Here is a 23241-nt window from a genome sequence, read left to right on the forward strand (position 1 = left end):
CGCATGCATGTTTATCATAACTCTCTCGCTCTGTCTGTTTCTGTCCCTCCCTCACAAATGCTGCTGTGTGCACAAATTGTCTTGTTTTGAACCCCTTCTTAACCTACATGGAAAATACACGCAACCCTAACTTAAAATGCCGGACATTTGAGGTATTTAAGAAACTCCACCCGGACAGCCCCGCAAAAGAGGACATGTCCGGTAAAAAGAGGAGGTATGGTCAGTCTATCATAGCCCAGTCGTTGCTAGCATGCTGTGTGTTGTTGTTTTTTGATTGATTGAAACTTTTATTAGTAGATTGCACAGTACAGTACATATTCCGTACATCCATCCATCCATTTTCTACCGCTTATTCCCTTTCGGGGTCGCGGGGGGCGCTGGCGCCTATCTCAGCTACAATCGGGCGGAAGGCAGGGTACACCCTGGACAAGTCGCCACCTCGACCACTAATTGGTAACACCCCAATAAGTTTTTCAACCTGTTTTAAATCGGGGTCCACGTAAATCAAATCATGGTGCCTCGTAGGGGTGCAACGGATCATAAAACTTTTTCGGATCAGCAAAAAAAAAAAAAAAAAGACAAGACAAATAAACAGAAGTTTTGCCGTTTTGTTTTGTAACACTTTTAAATTATTAAATTAAAATATAGAATATCTAGTTCAAGTGCACAAGGCATAATATCTTCTTTTTAACAGTGTCACATTTCCTCCACTGCACGTGTCAGTACCTGCACAAGGTGAATCTCGCAGAGGGGGCGTGTCTTCTCATCTCCTGTGATGAAATGAGTGCCATATGGTCACATATGGACCTCCACCCTTCTGTCGCGAGCTCAACAGATGACGCTCGGGATAGTTCGTCCACAACTTTTTTCTTCTCTGTGGGGCGGTATAGCTCGGTTGGTAGAGTGGCCGTGCCAGCAACTTGAGGGTTGCAGGTTCGATTCCCGCTTCCGCCATCCTAGTCACTGCCGCTGTGTCCTTGGGCAAGACACTTTACACTTTACAAGACACTTTGGTTTAAATGGTTTAAATGTAACTTAAATATTGGGTTTCACTATGTAAAGCGCTTTGAGTCACTAGAGAAAAGCGCTATATAAATATAATTCAGTTCAGTTCTCTTGCTCATAAAAATCTGACACAATCTTATCGTTGAAGTTGGTGCGCTACGGGATGTCGTAATGTGGCCGAAGCACTTTCAGCATGTGTTAAAAACCCTCTTTTTGCACAATGGAGTCTGCACTTATAAACACACCGATTAAATGGCACGGGGCGTTCAAGTTCCTCCGTTACTCCGCTCGACATTACCACGCTGTGCGAACAACTTTTTTTTTTTTTTTTTCGTGTGTGCCGAACCGAAGATATTGATCCGAACGGATCACGGATCAATGTTGATCTGTTGCACCACTAGTGCCTCGGTGTGCATTTTTTACAAAACGTGCGCTACGTAATATGTCCGTGTCGTTCGGTACACCTCCAAACCGAACCGAAACCCCCGTACCGAATCGGTTCAATACAAATACACGTACCGTTACACCCCTAGCTTTGACAGCTTCTTGAGTATGGGGTGTAGGTGCTGGGTGGATAGCGTTTGAAGAAGTTGGAAGTGGGTTTGAGAAACCCACAGGAGAACTTGGTTGCACAATATAGACTTTGATTGATTGATTGAAACTTTTATTAGTAGATTGCACAGTTCAGTACATATTCTGTACAGTTTACCACTAAATGGTAACACCCCAATAAGTTTTTCAACTTGTTTAAGTCGGGGTCCACGTAAATCAATTCATGGTATAGACTAGGGGTGGGCAATATCGCAAATTTGGGTATCGGTGCCGATCCGATCCGATACCGGCCAGTATCGCCGATACCAATACCGATACCGGAAGTGTCGTCATCTGATGGGGGGGGACTATCGATACTTTTGAAAAACAAATTTGTACTTTTGCCTTTATTAATTGATTATGATAATAATACAACACAGGACAACGATTTAAGTCAAAAAATAAAATATTTCTTACAAAAGTAATATCAATAGCAATAAAGTAATGCAAATAAGGTGCAAACAACTACTGAACCTGGCTTGTCGCCTCAATACACACAAACACTTAAGGTAAATAACAAAACTTTAGTTATTGAACAAAGTTGTAAACATGAACACAAAACAAAAGAACTGAGAAATTCAAATAAAAAAGTAATATCAATTACAATAAAGTAAGTAGTGCAAATAAGGTGAAAACAAATACTGAACTTGGCTAGTCGCCTCACAAAACACAAGAACTTAAGTAAAAAAGAAAACACTAGTTAATAAACAGTTGTAAAAATGAACACAATACAAAAGAACTGAGAAATTCTTATCGTTATTTTAGTGCAATAAACGACTTTACAGTTTACAACCAAGACATTAAGTTGCACTGGAAACGCACGCGTGTGTGTGTGTGTGTGTGTGTGTGTGTGTGTGTGTGTGTGTGTGTGTGTGTGTGTGTGTGTGTGTGTGTGTGTGTGTGTGTGTGTGTGTGTGTGTGTGTGTGTGTGTGTGTGTGTGTGTGTGTGTGTGTGTGTGTGTGTGTGTGTGTGTGTGTGTGCGTTTGTCAAAGTGACATATGGGGACATTTTTATGAAATTTCACCTTACATATGAGGACCTGTTGAAATATGGGGACATTTTCCATGTCCCCATATTTCCCGCAATGCTATCGTGTTCTAGACCCTCCCAGCATGTTCCCAGACCAAAAATCTCTAAAGTCTTCATTTGTCAAATTTTCAGAAAAAGTGTGTGAAAGTGTGTTTAATTTTTTTGGTCACCTTCGATTTTGCCCCTAGTGGCCATCTTTGCTATTATGACACACACACACACACACTTGTCCTCATATGTCATATGTCCTCATATGTCATGTGGGTCAGAAACTCACACACTCCAACATTTTGAAAAACATCTAACCATTACAGCAATAAACATACTCTTGAATTCTGAATCAAATAACAACACATTTTCAACTGATCTGATGATCTCATCCTTTTTAGTGTTAGTTTTATCTATTAATTTGGTTTATCTGGAGAGGATTTGGGCTAGACAATTAGTAATAAAGGGATTATGGTGATGATTTAATTTGTTTGATTCAGTATTTTACTGTATTGGACTTTTTGCTATTCTGTTGTCTAAAATACAATGCCGCACAATAATTGCTTTAAATGTGCCTGAAATGTAGGTTTTTGCATAAAAAAAAACCACCTTCAACCTTGATTGAGACAAAGGCAATAATTCAAATGCAATTCAAACTACACACAATATTTAATATTTTCAAATGGTTACAATAGCACATTATTTGGGTATTTTTATCTTTGGGGCAAATTTAGGATTAATATGGGGATTGTTTTTGGAGGTATTCACTTTACATGGTGTTCAAGATGGTTACTTCCGCCCACTCTGAAGAGTCTCGGCGTCTGATTGGTCCAATTTTCAGTTAGGCGCCGCCTGATTGGCCGCTGGACGATGTCTGCTCCTAACAGATGGCTAAATCACTAGTTAACTATTTTCATCAAGAAAGTTATACAGCTCATGTATCACACTTAATATTGAATATATATATAAAAAGGGTTTTCCGAAAGGACCATTTATAATCGAAATACACAACTTCACACACGATTTTGAGCACAACAGAGCGCTCAGTGAACATCACTTCCGGGACCTGCATCACCGGAGGGGGACATCTATCTTGGTCACAAACAATCTTTGACAGTCTTCGACAGCATGGTTGAATCAGGTGAGCATAAAATGGAGTTTAACGTAATTAAATAGACCAATGTTTTTTAACATAGGAAAATAGTTCATTATAATCAACAGTTAAATGTTGTTGTTATTAATTGCAATCAGATTCGATTTTATGAGGTTAAATTAAGCATTTCAGTTCTGGGCCAAGGCCAAGGCATTTAACTTTTTTTTTTTAAGTTGCATGGAAGATTATAAGTAGCAGTGATTGTCACACACTAGGTGTGGTGAAATTATTCTCTCCATTTGACCCATCACCCTTGATCACTATGCTAGTAAACATTTTCTTAATTTTAAACAAGACAGACTAGAGTTCTTCAAATTGTTTATACTTTTTCTCAAATACAAATATTTCAAGCTGATAAGCACTGTGGAGTTGGCATGTTACTGATATTGTTACATTACTACTTTGTTTGAGAAGCTTCATGTCTGCATTGAGCCTAAATTTAACAGTTTTTGAAGGGTTTAGTTCTTTGTTTTATTTCTGTGTCACTGACTTTTTTCATTTTTATGTGTGGATTCGTTAGGCGCATCAACACATGATATAGACATCGTGCCCAAAAGAAGAGCGAGACGTAATCCTGAGGCTGAAGCCACCGAGTTTATTTGATCTGGATGTGACAAGTCTTGTTTTAAGGCCCAGTGGATCAATGATTGGAAAGGTATGTCTTGTTATGTAACATATCAATGGTAACTGTACCAACATCTCATTTGGATCATTTCCTTACTGTCTAATAGAGGTTGTATTATATGGCTTTAATTAGAAGTGTTTGGAATAACAGCGTTCCACGTCCCAAGAGCTAGCTTCTGTAGCCGAGGATCGGACCGCCAAGTGCCCTGCCTTCGGCTGCCGCCCAGCTCACAATGCACCCGACCTCTATGGCCCCTCGGAGTCTTGTTCACGAGTGGGGGAAGAGTGGATGGTGAGATCGACAGGCGGATCGGTGTGGCGTCTTCGGTAATGCGGACGTTGTATCGATCCGTTGTGGTGAAGAAGGAGCTGAGCCGGAAGGCAAAGCTCTCAATTTACCGGTCGATCTACGTTCCCATCCTCACCTATGGTCATGAGCTTTGGGTCATGACCGAAAGGATAAGATCACGGGTACAAGCGGCCCAAATGAGTTTGGGTCTCTCCCTTAGAGATAGGGTGAGAAGCTCTGCCATCCAGGAGGAACTCAAAGTAAAGCCGCTGCTCCTCCACATGGAGAGGAGCCAGATGAGGTGGTTCGGGCATCTGGTCAGGATGCCACCCGGACGCCTCCCTAGGGAGGTGTTTAGGGCACGTCCAACCGGTAGGAGGCCACGGGGAAGACCCAGGACACGTTGGGATGATTATGTCTCCCGGCTGGCCTGGGAACGCCTCGGGATCCCCCGGGAAGAGCTAGACGAAGTGGCTGGGGAGAGGGAAGTCTGGGCTTCCCTGCTTAAGCTGCTGCCACCGCGACCCCACCTCGGAAAAGCGGAACATGATGGATGGATGGATGGATGGTATAACAGCGGTATATGAAAACGATGTTACTAATGCTGTTACTTTTACCGGTAACGAGTAATTTAATAACTTTTATGTACGCTACAACGCTGTTACGATTCGTTTTATGTAATGTGGCATGCTACTTTTGATGTGATTGTATGTCAACAAGACAGCGTTAGAAGCACAAAAGGTTTAGTGCAGGTAATATCTTTTTACTAATGAAAGCAACCCCCGGAAGTAATTATGAACACGATATCAAATAGAAAGAGGCCTCATCCACACGCAAACAAAAACATTCAACAGAACTATCTTAACTGCCACTGCTAAGCTAAAAAATACAGCTGAACTATTCTGCTATGTCTGGGCGCTGAAGTCCCACGTCACTTGGCAAAAGGCACAGCTTTTTAAAGGCACACACACACTCTGCTCTCATGAAATGTCTCTCAACTGCATATGCTAGATATTTAAAACTTTTCTTTTTCAAGTAACACATTAATTACAAACCCCGTTTCCATATGAGCTGGGAAATTGTGTTAGATGTAAATCCAAACGGAATATTTTTTTTTACAAATAATAATTAACTTAGAATTTCATGGCTGCAATAATTGCCAAAGTAGTTGGGAAAGGGCATGTTCACCACTGTGTTACATCACCTTTTCTTTCAACAACACTCAATAACCGTTTGGGAACTGAGGAAACTAATTGTTGAAGCTTGGAAGGTGGAATTCTTTCCCATTCTTGTTTTATGTAGAGCTTCAGTCGTTCAACAGTCCGGGGTCTCCTCTGTCGTATTTTACGCTTCATAATGCACCACACATTTTTGATAGGACTGCAGGCCGGCCAGGAAAGTACCTGCACTCTTTTTTTATGAAGCTGAACACGTGCTGAATGTGGCTTGGCATTGTCTTGCTGAAATAAGTAGGGGCGTACATGAAAAAGTCGGCACTTAAATGGCAGCAAATGTTGTTCCAAACAGATGGGTAACTTACAGATGTGTAAGTTACCCATGCCTTGGGCACTAATGCACCCCCATACCATCACAGATGCTGGCTTTTGAACTTTGCGTCGATAACAGTCTGGATGGTTCGCTTCCCCTTTGGTCCGGATGAAACGGTGTCCAATATTTCCAAAAATAATTTGAAATGTGGGCTCGTTAGACCACAGAACGCCTTTCCACTTTGCAACAGCCCATCTTAGATGATCTCGGGCCCAGAGAAGCCGGCGGCGTTTCTGGATGTTGATAATTGGCTTTCGCTTTGCATAATAGAGCTTTAACTTGCACTTACAGATGTAGCGACAAATTGTATTTCGTGACAGTGGTTTTCTAAAGTGTCCCTGAGCCCATGTGGTGATATTCTTTAGAGATTGATGTCGGTTTTTGATACAGTGCCGTCTGAGGGATGGAAGGTCACGGTCATTCAATGTTGGTTTCCGGCCATGCCGCTTACGTGGAGTGATTTCTCCGGATTCTCTGAACCTTTTGATGATATTATGGACCGTAGATGTTGAAATCCCTAAATTTCTTGCAATTGCACTTTGAGAAACGTTTTTCTTAAACTGTTTGACTATTTGCTCACGCAGCTGTGGACAAAGGGGTGTACCTCGCCCCATCCTTTCCTGTGAAAGACTGAGCATTTTTTGGGAAGCTGTTTTTATACCCAATCATGGCACCCACCTGTTCCAAATGAGCCTTCACACCTGTGGGATGTCCCAAATAAGTGTTTGATGAGCGTTTCTTAACTTTATCAGTATTTATTGCCACCTTTCCCAACTTGTTTGTTGCGTGTTGCTGGCATCAAATTCTAAAGATAATGATTATTTGCACCAAAAAAATGTTTATCAGTTTGAACATCAAATATGTTGTCTTTGTAGCATATTCAACTGAATATGGCTTGAAAAAGATTTGCAAATCATTGTATTCTGTTTATATTTACATCTAACACAATTTCCCAACTCATATGGAAACGGGGTTTGTACTTAATTTAATAATTATTTACATTTATGAAAGAGTAATTCTGTTTGTAATTGAATTTTTAGTCAAGTAACGACTATAATTATTCCTTTTTTAAAATAGATTCTCCAAACATTGTTAATTGATAAACTGTTTTATCAGGATATGGTGTATTTGCTCTTGCATCAATTTAAAAAAGTTCTTTTGTGGTCAAGTACCGAGGGAAGTTCATCTCAAGACATGAGCGGGACAAGAGACAGAAACCCTCTATAAATATCTTTACTATTTATCTGGCATTATATGCTCATAATGTTAACAACAAAAAGTGCTGATAATGTTATAATTAATAAGTTCTAACATTATTTTTATGTGTTTTGTTGCAGACACCAACTGTTGATGTTCTATCTCAACATTCTCCAGATTCATGTGAGCGATAAACCGACTTCATCCCTCCAACAGGTTATTTCTTGACTATTTTACTATCCATCCATCCATCCATTTTCTACTACCTGTCCCTTTTTTGGGTTGGCGGGGTGTGCTTGAGCCTATCTGAGCTGCATTCGGGCGGAAGGCGGAGTGCACCCTGGACAAGTCGCCACCTCATTACACGGCCAACACAAATACACTCACATTCACACACTAGGGCCAATTAAGTGTTGCCAATCAACCTATCCCCAGGTGCATGTCTTTGGAGGTAAGATGAAGCCGGAGTACCCGGAGGGAACCCACGCAGTCACGGGGAGAACATGCAAACTCCACACAGAAAGATCACGAGCCCAGGATTTAACTCAGGACTACTCAGGACCTTCGATTTGTGACGCACATGCACTAACCCCTGACCCACCGTGCTGCCCTATATCTGCTAAAAACTTGACACAACCTATACTTCAAAAGACATTTAATCCTTTTAACCTCTCACAGATCAGTTTATATGACAACATTTTTTAAGCGTACATCCATGTTAGTCTGTGGAATTTACAACTCATGTTTAGCAAAACAGGAGATGTTACAGGTCAGCAACATGAATTCTATATGTGATCACTTGTCATGTACTCATATTGTTTGAACTAAAAAAGACTTCAGTGTGTTTCATATAAGGTCCTCATATTTTTCTGAACCACATTAGTGTGTGTTACAATGTTTAATTCAAAGCTTTAAAATGAGTGTTTCAATCCAGGTCCTCATATTTTCTGAACCACATTTTAGTGAATGTTACATTCTTAAATAATAGTCTAAGAGCTAAAACGCTATAATAATCTTTACTGTTTATGTAGAATTATATGATCAGAATATTATCAACCAAAAGTGGTTGTTAATGTTATAATTAATTAGTTCTGACATTATATTTTTGTGTTTTGTTGCAGACACCAACTGTTGGGGTTCTATCTCAACATTCTCCAGATTCAGATGTGAGCGATAAACCGACTTCATCCCTCCAACAGGTTATTACAAGTCTATTTTTACTATATCTGCTCTAAATGTGACCCAACCTATATTTTGAAAGACATTTATTAATTTTAATCTCTCACAGATCAGTTTATATGACAACATTTTCGTAAGGGTACATCCATGTTAGTCAGTAAGGAGTTTGGAACTCATGTTTAGCAAAACAGGAGATGTTACAAGTCAACAACATACATTCTACATGTGACCCCTCGTCATGTCCTTATATTGTTTGAACCAAGAAAGACTTAGGTGTGTTTCATATAAGGTCCTCATATTTTCTAAACCAGATTAGTGTGTGTTACAATGTTAATGTCCAAGCTTTAAAATGTGTGTTTCAATTCAGGTCCTCATATTTTCTGAACCAGATTTTAGTGTGTTTTATATTCTTAGTTAATTGTCTAAGAGCTGAAACTCTGTAATAATCTTTACTATTTATCTGGCATTGTATGCTCAGAGTTTTATCAACAAAAAGTGCTGATAATGTTATAATTAATTAGTTCTGACATTATATTTTTGTGTTTTGTTGCAGAAACCAACTGTTGAGGTTCCATCTCAACATTCTCCAGATTCAGATGTGAGCCATTAACTGACTTCATCCCTCCAACAGGTTATTACATGTCTATTTTTACTATATCTGCTCTAAATTTGACCCAACCTATATTTTGAAAGACATTTATTTATTTTAATCTCTCACAGATCAGTTTATATGACAACTTTTTCGCAAGGGTACATCCATGTTAGTCAGTAGAAAGTTTAGAACTCATGTTTAGCAAAACAGGAGATGTTACAAGTCAACAACATAAATTCTACACGTGAGCACTCGTCATGTCCTTATATTGTTTGAAGCAAGAAAGACTTAGGTGTGTTTCATATAAGGTCCTCATATTTTCTGAACCTGAAAATGTGTGTTACAATGTTAATGTCAAAGCTTTAAAATGAGTGTCTCAATTCATGTCCTCATATTTTCTGAACCAGATTTTTGTGTGTGTTACATTCTTAATGAATTGTCTAAGAGCTGAAACTCTGTAATAATCTTTACCCTTTATCTGGCATATTATGCTCATATTTTTATCAACAAAAAGTGGTGAGAATGTTATAATTAATTAGTTATGACATTATATTTTTGTTTTTTGTTGCAGAAACCAACTGTTGAGGTTCTATCTCAACATTCTCTAGATTCAGATGACAGCCATAAACCGACTTCATCCCTCCAACAGGTTATTACATGTCTATTTTTACTATATCTGCTCTAAATTTGACCCAACCTATATTTTGAAAGACATTTATTAATTTTAATCTCTCACAGATCAGTTTATATGACAACTTTTTCGCAAGGGTACATCCATGTTAGTCAGTAGAAAGTTTAGAACTCATGTTTAGCAAAACAGGAGATGTTACAAGTCAACAACATAAATTCTACATGTGAGCACTCGTCATGTCCTTATATTGTTTGAAGCAAGAAAGACTTAGGTGTGTTTCATATAAGGTCCTCATATTTTCTGAACCTGAAAATGTGTGTTACAATGTTAATGTCAAAGCTTTAAAATGAGTGTCTCAATTCATGTCCTCATATTTTCTGAACCAGATTTTTGTGTGTGTTACATTCTTAATGAATTGTCTAAGAGCTGAAACTCTGTAATAATCTTTACCCTTTATCTGGCATTGTATGCTCAGATTTTTATCAACAAAAAGTGGTGAGAATGTTATAATTAATTAGTTATGACATTATATTTTTGTTTTTTGTTGCAGAAACCAACTGTTGAGGTTCTATCTCAACATTCTCTAGATTCAGATGACAGCCATAAACCGACTTCATCCCTCCAACAGGTTATTTCATGTCTATTTTTACTATATCTGCTCTAAATTTGACCCAACCTATATTTTGAAAGACATTTATTAATTTTAATCTCTCACAGATCAGTTTATATGACAACATTTCCATAAGGGTACATCCATGTTAGTCAGTAGGGAGTTTGGAACTCATGTTTAGCAAAACAGGAGATGTTACAAGTCAACAACATAAATTCTACATGTGAGCACTCGTCATGTCCTCATATTGTTTGAACCAAGAAAGACCTAGGTGTGTTTCATATAAGGTCCTCATATTTTCTGAACCAGATTAGTGTGTGTTAAAATGTTAATGTCAAAGCTTTAAAATGAGTGTTTCAATTCAGAAAATGCAGTGCCTCTTGTTTACAGCCGGTTTCTGCAGCGCTGTTTTCATTGATCAAAGTATTTTTTCGGTGGTCGTGTTTTTGGTACATAACTTGTAAATAGTGCGCAAATAATAGGCTATGTATATATAAATACATTCAAACCCCGTTTCCATATGAGTTGGGAAATTGTGTTAGATGTACATATAAACAGGATACAATGATTTGCAAAGAATTTTCAACCCCAATTCTGTTGAATATGCTACAAAGACAACATATTTGATGTTAAAACTGCTAAACATTTTTTTTGCAAAGAATTTAGGGATTTTACCATCTACGGTCCGTAAAATTATCAAAAGGTTCAGAGAATCTGGAGAAATCACTCCACGTAAGCGATGTACTGCATTAAAAACCGACATCAGTGTGTAAAAGATATCACCACATGGGCTCAGAAATACTTCAGAAAACCACTGTCAGTTACTACAGTTGGTCGCTACATCTGTAAATGCAAGTTAAAACTCTACTATGCAAAGCAAATGCCATTTATCAACAAGACAGAGGAACGCCGCGGGCTTCGCTGGGCCCGAGCTCATCTAAGATGGACTGATGCAAAGTGGAAAAGTGTTCTGTGGTCTGACGAGTCCACATTTCAAATTATATATGGAAATTGTGGACGTGGTGTTCTCCGGAACAAAGAGGAAAATAACCATCCGGCGCAAAGTTCAAAAGCCAGCATGTGTGATGGTATGGGGGTGTATTAGTGCCCAAAGCATGGGTAACTTACACATCTGAGAAGGCACCATTAATGCTGAATGGTCCATACAGGTTTTGGAGCAACATATGTTGTCATCCAAGCAACATTATCATGGACGCCCCTGCTTATTTCAGCAAAACAATGCCAAGCCACGTGTTACAACAGCGTGTCTTCGTAGTAAAAGAGTGCGAGTACTTTCCTGGCCCGCCTGCAGTCCAGACATGTCTCCCATCGAAAATGTGTAGCGCATTATGAAGCGTAAAACACGACAACTTAAGCTGTACATCAAGCAAGAATGGTAAAGAATTCTACTTTCAAAGCTTCAACAATTAGTTTCCTCAGTTCCCAAACGTTTATTGAGTGTTGTTAAAAGAAAATGTGATGTAACACAGTGGTGAACATGCCCTTTCTCAACTACTTTGGCACGTGTTGCAGCCATGAAATTCAAAGTTAATTATTATTTGCAAAAAAAAAAAAGTTTGAGTTTGAACATCAAATATGTTGTCTTTGTAATGCTTTCAATTGAATATGGGTTGAAAAGGATTTGCAAATCATTGTATTCAGTTTATATTTACATCTAACACAATTTCCCAACTTTTATGGAAACGGGGTTTGTATATATATTAGGGCTGGGCAATGATTAAAATTTTTAATCGAAGTTAATCGCACTATTTCTCTTATTAATCGCGATTAAATGCATTGTATACGCAAAGCCCAATAATGAATTCAAAAGTAGTGTGTAGTGCACCTTTATTGGAATATTCTCCCACATGAACAAAAGCGCCTAAACATTTGTCGTGCAAACACAATTTAAATCAGTCCTTGTTAAACAGTAGCAGTTAAATAGCAAATTTTATGAAAATCAACTCAAAAAATGTAAATACAAACATTTAAGCTTATTGCCACTGCCAGGGTATTTAAGTTATCCTGTTTGTTATGGAAAATAAATATAATCTACATACAAATCTCTGAGCCACAATCATAACTTCTGAACAGGCAATTTCTGAGGTAACAGCAGAAACATTTTTTTTTATCAGGGATCTTATGTTTAAAAAACTTATATTATAGGTAGTGGGCTGTTTTAGGGAATTTTTGATCAAATTATCCTTACTAGCAATATTAATAATGTTGTGTTTATTCTGCGTAGTGCACTTAAAATAATTATGACCATATCTGTTTGCTTGGTGCTTTGATAAACTGAACGCATATACATGGTACTATATTGTGATGTTATGAGCCAGGGGAAAAAAGAACTACCCTACCCAGCATGCAACAGGAGTGACGAGCATGCGCGGTAGCCCGGTATAGGTTGTGTCGCCATGACGGCATCTTGTATGTTGTGATATGCACGCTCTGAAAGCAAACGTTAAGAACTCAGCCAACACTCCTCGTCTGCATTATTGATAAATAGACGGACAACACATACTCCGCTGCTTCACAAAGCACAATATGTTAAATGTTTACTTTTACAGTTTTCTAATTCTTCCTTTCAGATTGAAAGCAGGACAAATCGCTGGAAGTGGGTATGTCTCAAGCTTCTTCCACTTGGTCCACTCCAAAGCGGGGTAAATAAATAATCTACATCATTTACTAGAATATTATATTACGTTTTGCACCTTTTCACTGTATTATAGTCCTTATTCCTTCAGTAAGAAATTGTATTTTGTCTCCTTTATGACAACTGCAAAGGGGAAGAAGTGGAAGCAGTTGAATGACACATGTTGCATTTTGTAACTGGCAACAAAGTACCAGGTAAAAAAGATTGTGAAGCCTGCCTCCATAAAGAACTAGTAGCTCTACAGGACAGAGATTGGCTTGCCATCAAGTACTACATCCATAACAGAATTATATTAAAAAAAGGGAAAAAAAATGTTTTCCCACATCTTCTGTGGTAGTTTGAGTATGTTACCAGCAATTAAAAAAGCAAAATAAACAGCAGGCGTTTTGTATTTATTCCAGATAATTCTTAGCGACAAAATCCACAAAAACAATTCAGTTACACTTAATCGACAATTACATTTTTACCCATGTTTCTTTTAAACTCTTCTTGGTTTTAGATTACAGTAGCATGGGATTGGGATTTTTTTTTAAAATGACAACACATCAACTAAACCAACTCAGGTGGTTTTGTTAAGTCTCTGATGTCATTAGCCTCATATGTCACATGAACCTGAAATCTTTAACACTCTGTGATGTCATGGTTGTCATATTTCACAAACTTGAAATCTTAAACACTCTGTGACGTCATGGTCATCATATGTCACCTAAACTTGAAATCTTAAACACTCTGTGACGTCATGGTCATCATATGTCACCTAAACTTGAAATCTTAAACACTCTGTGACGTCATGGTCGTCATATGTCACATAAACTTGAAATCTTAAACACTCTGGTCTTCATTTGTCACCTAAACCTGACAAGTCCTCATATGTACCATAAAAATCAGGTTCAGAAAAAAACAAAAGAGTTGCAAAAATCTCAATAGACCACTGTGTTTCTAAAATTCTGGTTCACTAACCGTCTGAGTCCCAGGCCTGTAGGACCATTGGAAAGGCATGTCCCCATATGTCACGTTTTTGTCATAAGTCCTCATATGTCACCCAAACACGTATGTGTGTGTGTGTGTGTGTGTGTGTGTGTGTGTGTGTGTGTGTGTGTGTGTGTGCGTGCGTGTCCGAGTGAACCTCGGAGCCAATTATACTGATGTGTGCGCCAACGCACCAAGCGTCATGTTAATTGTATTTATTTGATTTTATTTTGGGTTGAAGATGAATTTTTAAAGTGTTTTTAAATCTCGTTCGCGACCCATCACTAGGGAGGAGGGTGGAGTGGTGAGGAGCACTGCGCTGCACTCACATTTTTTTTAAAATCAGAGTGATTCGCTTAATTTGGTGAAGTATCGATACCATCATGCCAGTATCGATACGATACCGCTACTCACCAAGTATCGATACTATCGATACTTGGTATCGATACTATCGATACTTGGTATCGATGCGCCCAGCCCTAGTATAGACCAGTGGTCGGCAACCCAAAATGTTGAAAGAGCCATATTGGACCAAAAATACAAAAACAAATCTGTCTGGAGCCGCAAACAATTAAAAGCCATATTACATACAGATAGTGTGTCATGAGATATAAATTGAATTAAGAGGACTTAAAGGAAACTAAATGAGCTCAAATATATCAACAAATGTGGCATAATGATGTCATATGTACATATAGCTGGCCTAAATAGCTTGTTAGCATCGATTAGCTTGCAGTCATGCAGGGACCAAATATGTCTGATTAGCACTCCACACAAGACAGTAACATCAACAAAACTCAACTTTGTGCATTCACGCACAACGTTAAAAGTTTGGTGGACATAATGAGACGGAAAAAGAAGTGTCATAAAACACGTCTTAGAAAGTCGGAAAAAGTTGTATATGTAAACAAACCACGGTGAGTTCAAGGACCGCCAAAATTAGTAGGACAAAACGGCGCTTGCCAAATACTCGAATCAGTGAAGCATGGTTAATACAAACAGTGTGCTTTATAACAATTAGGGAGGTTTGTGTCATGTTTGTCCATCTGCAGAAACAATATTAAAACAAAACATGTATTTTTCCCCCTCATTTTTTTTCCATTTTTCATACATTTTTGAAAAAGTTCCTGAGAGCCACTGGGGCGGCGCTAAAGTGCCGCATGCGGCTCTAGAGCCGCGGGTTGCCGACCCCCGGTATAGACGATATACAACAGGGGTAGGGAACCTATGGCTCTTTTGATGACTGCATCTGGCTCTCTGATAAATCTGAGCTGACGTTGCTTAACACGATAAGTAATAAATAATTCCACTTGTAAGCACAGTGTTACAAATAACGTTCAAAATATAAAACATTCTCATGCATTTTTAATCCATCCACCTGTTTTCTACCGCACCTGTTCAAGAAGTTGCGTTAATGGTAAGAAGTTATTCATTTATTATTGGTTAAGTGGGGCTTGCCCTCCTGGGGCTTCTTCAGACCCCCAAGCACAGACATGAGAGCCTGTTTCAGGGTTACAATATTGTTTTATTTTTCAAAAAGTCTCTCAGTTGCTTTCCAACAATAGTTTTTCCAGCCCCAACCCAGTCTCTCCTCCTGGCTGCTGCTTATAACAGAGCGACAGGTGATTAGATAACAAGGCCCAGGTGGGCCATCTTCGCACCTGTCACTGCAGGCCCGCAGGCCACGCCCCCTCCACAGTTAGATTCAGAATAACAATGTTATTACAAAGAATAAGAGACCTATTATACTCTAGAAATGTTTGTCTTAAAAATGCACGTGTTTAGTTGTGTTCAGTGTTAAAAAAAAAAAATTATATGGCTCTTACAGAAATATATTTTAAAATATTTGGCTTTTTGGCTCTCTCAGCCAAAAAGGTTCCTGACCCCTGATATACAATATCAATCCAACTCATTTGGTGGACAATTTTGACAGCGTTACATCTCTAGTGAACATATGGAGAAGCAGGCTTTGATGTCCCAAAGAAAGTTGGAAAGGAAGGACGGCATTAGGGACATGTTAGGTTGGAGGTTAGGGGACTAACAATTCCTCTCATCTACTATGATTGCAATTCATTTGAGTTCCATCACGGGGATCAGCTGATAGTGTGTTTGCATGCAGATAACAATGCACAGGATCAAATCTAGGGAATTTTGGGCATAAGCATCAAAGTGTGAATAGTAGGGGTGTAACGGTACGTGTATTTGTATTGAACCGTTTCGGTACGGAGGTTTTAGTTCGGTTCGGAGGTGTACCGAACGAGTTTCCACACGGACATTTTAAGTAGCGTACCGCACGTTGTGTAAACATTGCACACCGAAACACAACACAAGGCATGCTAGCAGCGATCGGGCTAGGATAGACCGACCATACCTCCTTTTTACACCGGACATGTCCTTTTTTGCAGGGCTGTCCGGGGGGAGTTTCTTAAATGCCTCAAATGTACGGCATTTTGAGTTAGGGTTGCATGTATTTTCAATGGACATTCGAGGTTAAGAAGGGTTAAAAACCAAACAAATTGTGCACGCAGCAGCAGCATTGGTGAGGGAGGGGCAGAGACAGAGAGAGCAAGAGACTTATGATAAACGCGCATGCGTCGCCAGGCTCTGCTTTTTATCCATAGATTTATAAGATTTGATTTTTATTATCTATAGCAGGGCTGTCAGAAGTGCACCCTGGAGGCCTTTTGCGGCCCCCAACTAATGTTTTAAAGGCCCACGGCATATTCTAAAAATACTATAAAAATAAACAAAAACATAACGAAAGTGAAATAAAAAAGCTTGAAAGTTAAATGTAAATTTGAAAAAGTTGCAATGTTGACTAATAAAACAAAGCTGTTTTTTTTTCCTTTCAAACTGTCATTGCTCTAAACATAATATTGAATCAAAATCAATGTTTTTATGAATTATTGATCTATCCAAGGTTCCCATTACTTCACATCAAATATTCCATTAAGAAAAATATTTTTGGTGGAAGATTTTGCAAATTTGGTAAATAAATAACCCAAAAAATGATATTTTGTTGTTTTCTTACTGTACCGAAAATGAACCGTGACCTCTAAACTAGGGATGCACCGAAATGAAAATTTGTGGCCGAAGCCGAATAAAATTTAAACGCTTGGCCGAAGGCCGAATACCGAATAATGAATGCAGTTTTTCACAATTTTTTTAATATTGCATAAATAGCCTAGAATAAATATTTAGACATGTTTTTCATCCATCCATCCATTTTCTACCGCTTATTCCCTTTTGGGGTCGCGGGGGGGCGCTGGCGCCTATCTCAGCTACATTCGGGCGGAAGGTGGGGTACACCCTGGACAAGTCGCCACCTCATCGCAGGGCCAACACAGATAGACAGACAACATTCACACACTAGGGCCAATTTAGTGTTGCCAATCAACCTATCCCCAGGTGCATGTCTTTGGAAGTGGGAGGAAGCCGGAGTACCCGGAGGGAACCCACGCATTCACGGGGAGAACATGCAAACTCCACACAGAAAGATCCCGAGCCTGGATTTGAACCCAGGACTGCAGGACCTTTGTATTGTGAGGCAGACGCACTAACCCCTCTGCCACCAAAGTAATTTTTTTATTGAATATTGACTTTTTTTTAATATTCCAGTTGCCTTTGCTTTTCAAAAAAAGCACAAAGTTTTTCATTTATATTAGGCCTTCAGACAAAACATGCATTCCAGAAAAATATAAAGTGCGTTAAAGTGGATAAACCAACAACAAATGAATTATTGTCCTTTTGGCAAAAGTCTGCTTAGCCACAGTAGATATGCTAATAATGTAAACAGAAGGCTCAAGTACATCTCAATTAAGTGTGTGCTTGTAACCTCATACACTTATACAGGTAGCCTACACAACAGGCTAATCATGTAAACAGACGCCCCACTAAATCTCAAAAAGTGTGTGCTTGTAACCTCATACACTTATACAGGTACACAACATATCCCGACGTCACCGCGTCACTGCACGTTGGTTGATTGCGTCACCGCGTCAAAACATTGCGTCACACGCCACTATTCGGCCTTGTTTTTAACTCATTCCACCGAAGGCCGAATGTGGCTTTTTTTGCCATATTCGGCCGAATATATTCAGTTACCGATTAATCGGTGCATCCCTATTCTAAACCGAGGTACGTACCAAACCGAAATTTTTGTGTGCCGTTACACCCCTAGTGAATAGAGATCATTGTTTTGAGACTTTGGTCTAATACCTGAGCGTGGAGTATGCCAAGGGAAAAATTTGCTTTACTGTAGACTTATTTTTGTCATGGACATTGCAAAATTCCAGTAAATATAGATGCTGGGGATAGGTTGATTGGCAACACTAAATGGTCCCTAGTGTGTGAATGTGAGTGTGAATCTGTGTTGGTACTGTGATGAGGGGGCGAATGCAGAATGCAGCTGGGATAGGTAGGCTCTTGCACCCCCATGAGCCTCAAGCAGTAGAAAATGGATGGATAGTGATTTTCGGAGGGAGGGTAAAGTAAAATGGATTTTACCATATCATTGAATCATGTTTTTTAATGAGATGGAAAGTTTTCTCTCTGAATATTCTGAATTTAGCTAGTGTTTGAGATTACTGCCAGTGAGGATCATTACGACATTGATGTAAATCAAAACCCCATAGTATTCTTCAAACAGAAAAAGTTTGTTATTTTGACATATTTGGATCATCTATTAGTTCATAATCTTGCTAAACTTTAATTATCCACAAGGGAAATTGTTCCACACAGTACCTCAGTTACAATGATGGAAAGTGTACGGATGGAAAGGACAATACAAGTATAAATAGACTAAATATAGCGATATAAAATATAACGTACATACAGTATGTACGTAATATTTACATTATATATGTGAAGTGAAGTGATAATATTTATATAGCGCTTTTCTCTAGTGACTCAAAGCGCTTTACATAGTGAAACCCAATATCTAAGTTACATTTTTAAACCAGTGTGGGTGGCACTGGGAGCAGGTGGGTAAAGTGTCTTGCCCAAGGACACAACGGCAGTGACTAGGATGGCAGATGCGGTGTTTGAACCTGCAACCCTCAAGTTGCTGGCACGGCCACTCTACCAACTGAGCTGTACTGTAGAGTATATTTTCTATACTGATATATTATATTGTGTCTATATCATATATACAATATATAACAATTACCATGTACAATATTACAGTATATGTGACAGCTGCAGCATAAAATAGAGAATACATTTAGCAGAAAATAGACATCAAACAAAGAGAAGTAGCTAACATGTTTGGTGTCCGGTAGTAGACAGATATCATCTATTGCTGTATGGCCAGTGATTATACAGCTGGATGGAGTGGGGAATGAAGGAGTTCTTGAATCGTTAAGTGCGGGAAGGAAGCTGAAGGAGCCTGTTGGAGTATGAACTCCGCTGTCCCGCAATTGTCTGGTGGAGTGGGTGGGCAGGATTGTCCATGATGACCAGCAGTTTGTCCAGTGTCCTCCTGTCCCTCACTGACACAAACGCTTCCAACTGCTTGCCAATATTTTGGCCAGCTTTCTGGATCAGTTTGTCAATCCGGTTTAAGTCTCTTTTGCTGGTGCTACTGCCCCAACAAACCACTGCAAAGTGCAGGGCACTGGCCACAAAAGAATGATAAAATATCTCCAACACACATTAAAGGACTTAGGCTTCCTCAGGAAAAAGAGTCTGCTCTTGCCCTTCTTGTAAACAGCTTTGCAGTTGTCCTTCCAGTCCAGTTTGCTGTTCAAGTGGACTTCCAGGTACTTGTACTTCCCCACTACTGCCACCTCCTGACCCTGGATCTTGATGGGGTCCATCGGGGTCATTCTCTTCCTGAAGTCGATGACCAGCTCCTTGGTGTTGTCCACATTAAGGACCAGATGGTTCGCCTGAGACTACTCCACAAAGTCAGTGATCGGTGTTCAGTACTCCAATTCCTGTCCCTCTCTGATACATCCGACCACAGCAGAGTCGTCAGAGTATTTCTGCCGGTGGCAGGACCTGGAACTGTACTGGAAGTCTGAGGTGTACAGGGGGAACAGGAAATGAGACAGGACAGTCCCCTGTGGAGCACCTACACCACTGACCACAGTATCTGACAGGGAGCTCCCCAGTCGCACAAACTGGGGCCTGTCAGACAAGTAATCAGTGATCCAGAAGACAATGGATGAACTGACACCCATCCTGAGCAACTTGTCACTCATTAGAATTGGCTGAATGGTGTTAAAGGCACTGGAGAAATCAAAGAACAAGATCCTCTCGGTGCCCTTCCCACCATCCAGGTGAGATGAGCATGATGCAGCAGGTAGATAACAGCATCATCCACTCCTATATGGGGCTGATATGCAAACTGTAGAGGATCCAGGGAAGGAGCCACCAGGGGTCTTGGCTGATCCAGCACAAGTCTCTCGAGGACTTTTATGACATGGGACGTCAGGGCAACAGGTCTGAAGTCATTCAAGCCCGATGGGATGGGTTTCTTGGGCACTGGCAGTATGCAGGATGTTTTCCATAGCGCTGGTATCCGTTCTAACTTCAGACTCAGGTTGAAGATGAAATGCAGGATCTCTGTTAGCTGAGCAGCACAAGTCTTCAGGACCCAGGGCTTGAGTCGGTCAGGGCCTGCTGACTTGGCTGGATTGACTCTCTCCAGCTGTCGTCTCACATGTCCAGGTCTCAGACACACCGGGCTGGCTTTCAAAGTAGGGGTGGAAGTGGGGGATAAGAAACAGAGGTGGCAGGTACCAGACAAGGAATTTGTGTAGAGATGTTCAGGGGAGGTGTGAGGACAGGAGTAGTGGGGGGTGGGCCAGTGGGGGGTGCATTGCTAAATCTATTGAAAAACAAATTCGGCTCATTGGCTCTATCTACACCCCCATCCAGCAGTTTGGCTGTTGTTGAAGCCTGTGATGGTTTTCATGCCCTTCCACACATCACATGTTGGAGTCTAGCCTCTCACTTCCTTCTGTAGGCATCTTTTCCATATGAATTAGTCATTAATTCCGGTGTTTGGGCAAGAATACATTTTGCCGACGACAAAAAGTAAAAAAAAAAAGACGAAGATGGATGTCTATTGCTGGTTGCCATCTGTCACCCTCAGACCGAGGAATGACAATAATCGCATATACCAGACCTGGGTATTTATTTTGGGGGGGGGGGGGGCAAATTTAGAGAAAAATGTCTAAAAAAATGTTTCGGGGCCAGTATGACTATTTGAAGGAACACTTATATAAAACCTCACAAACATGTCTGATTGAATGCTAAAAATGTTATGACAGACCACCTTCAAAAAAGGAATACAATTTGACATTTTTATACTGAATGAGACACCCAGAATGTTCATGAAACTAAAGGTTATACAACATTAACTATGAAGGATAAAACACTGAATCTTGACAACATATGAAGGTCACACCCCCTCTCTGTCCACATATTTTACAATCAAGTGAAAACACAACGAAAATGGAAGAAACAGTGAAATATGAAGATGAAGGGTCAAATAAACCCACCTACAATGTGATATATGTGATACATCACTCTACTTTACAACTTTGTTGTAAAAATCTCCTTCCACATCTGTCCCTGACACCCACATTTCACACTCTGTGGATTCTCTGCTTTGTGCCTCGTCTGACCTGCTGTGATTTACATCAGTGACTTACATCATCATAGTAACTCATTACGTCACCATGGTAACTAATTAGATGACCATAGAAACTTTACGACCACGGTAACTCATTACATGCCCATAGTAACTCATTACATGACCAAAGTAACTCATTAGATGATCATAAAAACTAATTAGATGATAATTAGATATATGATACCCGGGCACGGCACCGCTGCTGCCCACTGCTCCCCTCACTTCCCAGGGGGTGATCAAGGGGATGGGTCAAATGCAGAGGACACTTTTCACCACACCTAGTCTGTGTGTGTGTGTGACAATCATTGGTACTTTAACTTAACCAAAGTAATTCATTAGATGAACCAAGTAAGTAATTAGATGACCATAGTAACTAGTTAGATGACCATCGTAACTAATTAGATGACCATAGTAACTAATTAGATGACCATAGTAACTAATTAGATGACCATCGTATGTAAGTAGATGACCATAGTAATTAGATGACCATCATAACTAATTATATGACCATAGTAACTAATTAAAAGACCATAGTAACTAATTAGATGACCACAGTAAGTAATTAGATGACCATAGTAAGTAATTAGATGACCATAGTAAGTAATTAGATGAGCATAGTAAGTAATTACATTAGCATAGTAAGTAATTAGATGACCATAGTAACTAATTAGATGAGCATAGTAAGTAATTAGATGAGCATAGTAAGTAATTAGATGAGCATAGTAAGTAATTAGATAAATATAGTAAATAATTAGATAAGCGTAGTAAGTAATTAGATGAGCATATTAAGTAATTACATTAGCATAGTAAGTAATTAGATGACCATAGTAACTAATTAGATGAGCATAGTAAGTAATTACATGAGCATAGTAATTAGATGAGCATAGTAAGTAATTAGATGAGCATAGTAAGTAATCACATTAGCATAGTAAGTAATTAGATGACCATAGTAACTAATTAGATGAGCATAGTAACTAATTAGATGAGCATAGTAACTAATTAGATGAGCATAGTAACTAATTAGATGAGCATAGTAAGTAATTAGATGAGCATAGTAAGTAATTAGATAAATATAGTAAATAATTAGATAAGCATAGTAAGTAATTAGATGAGCATAGTAATTACATTAGCATAGTAAATAATTAGATGACCATAGTAACTAATTACATGAGCATAGTAATTAGATGAGCATAGTAAGTAATTACATTAGCATAGTAAGTAATTAGATGACCATAGTAACTAATTAGATGAGCATAGTAACTAATTAGATGAGCATAGTAAGTAATTAAATGAGCATAGTAAGTAATTAGATGAGTATAGTAAGTAATTAGATGAGCATAGTAAGTAATTAGATGAGCATAGTAAGTAATTAGATGAGTATAGTAAGTAATTAGATGAGCATAGTAAGTAATTAGATAAATATAGTAAATAATTAGATAAGCATAGTAAGTAATTAGATGAGCATAGTAAATAATTAGATAAATATAGTAAATAATTAGATAAGCATAGTAAGTAATTAGATGAGCATAGTAAGTAA

General features: G+C 39.1%; 1 protein-coding gene and 1 long non-coding RNA gene across 3 annotated transcripts in view; both read left to right on the forward strand.

Moving 5' to 3' along the window:
* LOC133539053 (nucleosome-remodeling factor subunit BPTF-like) overlaps nt 1–23241 on the forward strand; it is a 151564-nt gene that overhangs the window by 8176 nt on the left and 120147 nt on the right.
* On the forward strand, nt 1916–13470 carry LOC133539051 (uncharacterized). 2 transcript variants are annotated; one of them, XR_009803161.1, is made up of 8 exons: nt 1916–3755; nt 4288–4422; nt 7566–7641; nt 8547–8624; nt 9158–9235; nt 9768–9845; nt 13029–13100; nt 13225–13470. It is a non-coding gene; the product is annotated as an uncharacterized LOC133539051 (long non-coding RNA). The 2 variants fall into 2 exon arrangements; XR_009803160.1 differs by having other exon boundaries at nt 13029–13470.

The sequence above is a fragment of the Nerophis ophidion genome, linkage group LG20, assembly GCF_033978795.1.
Source record: "Nerophis ophidion isolate RoL-2023_Sa linkage group LG20, RoL_Noph_v1.0, whole genome shotgun sequence".
Classification (NCBI taxonomy): domain Eukaryota; kingdom Metazoa; phylum Chordata; class Actinopteri; order Syngnathiformes; family Syngnathidae; genus Nerophis; species Nerophis ophidion.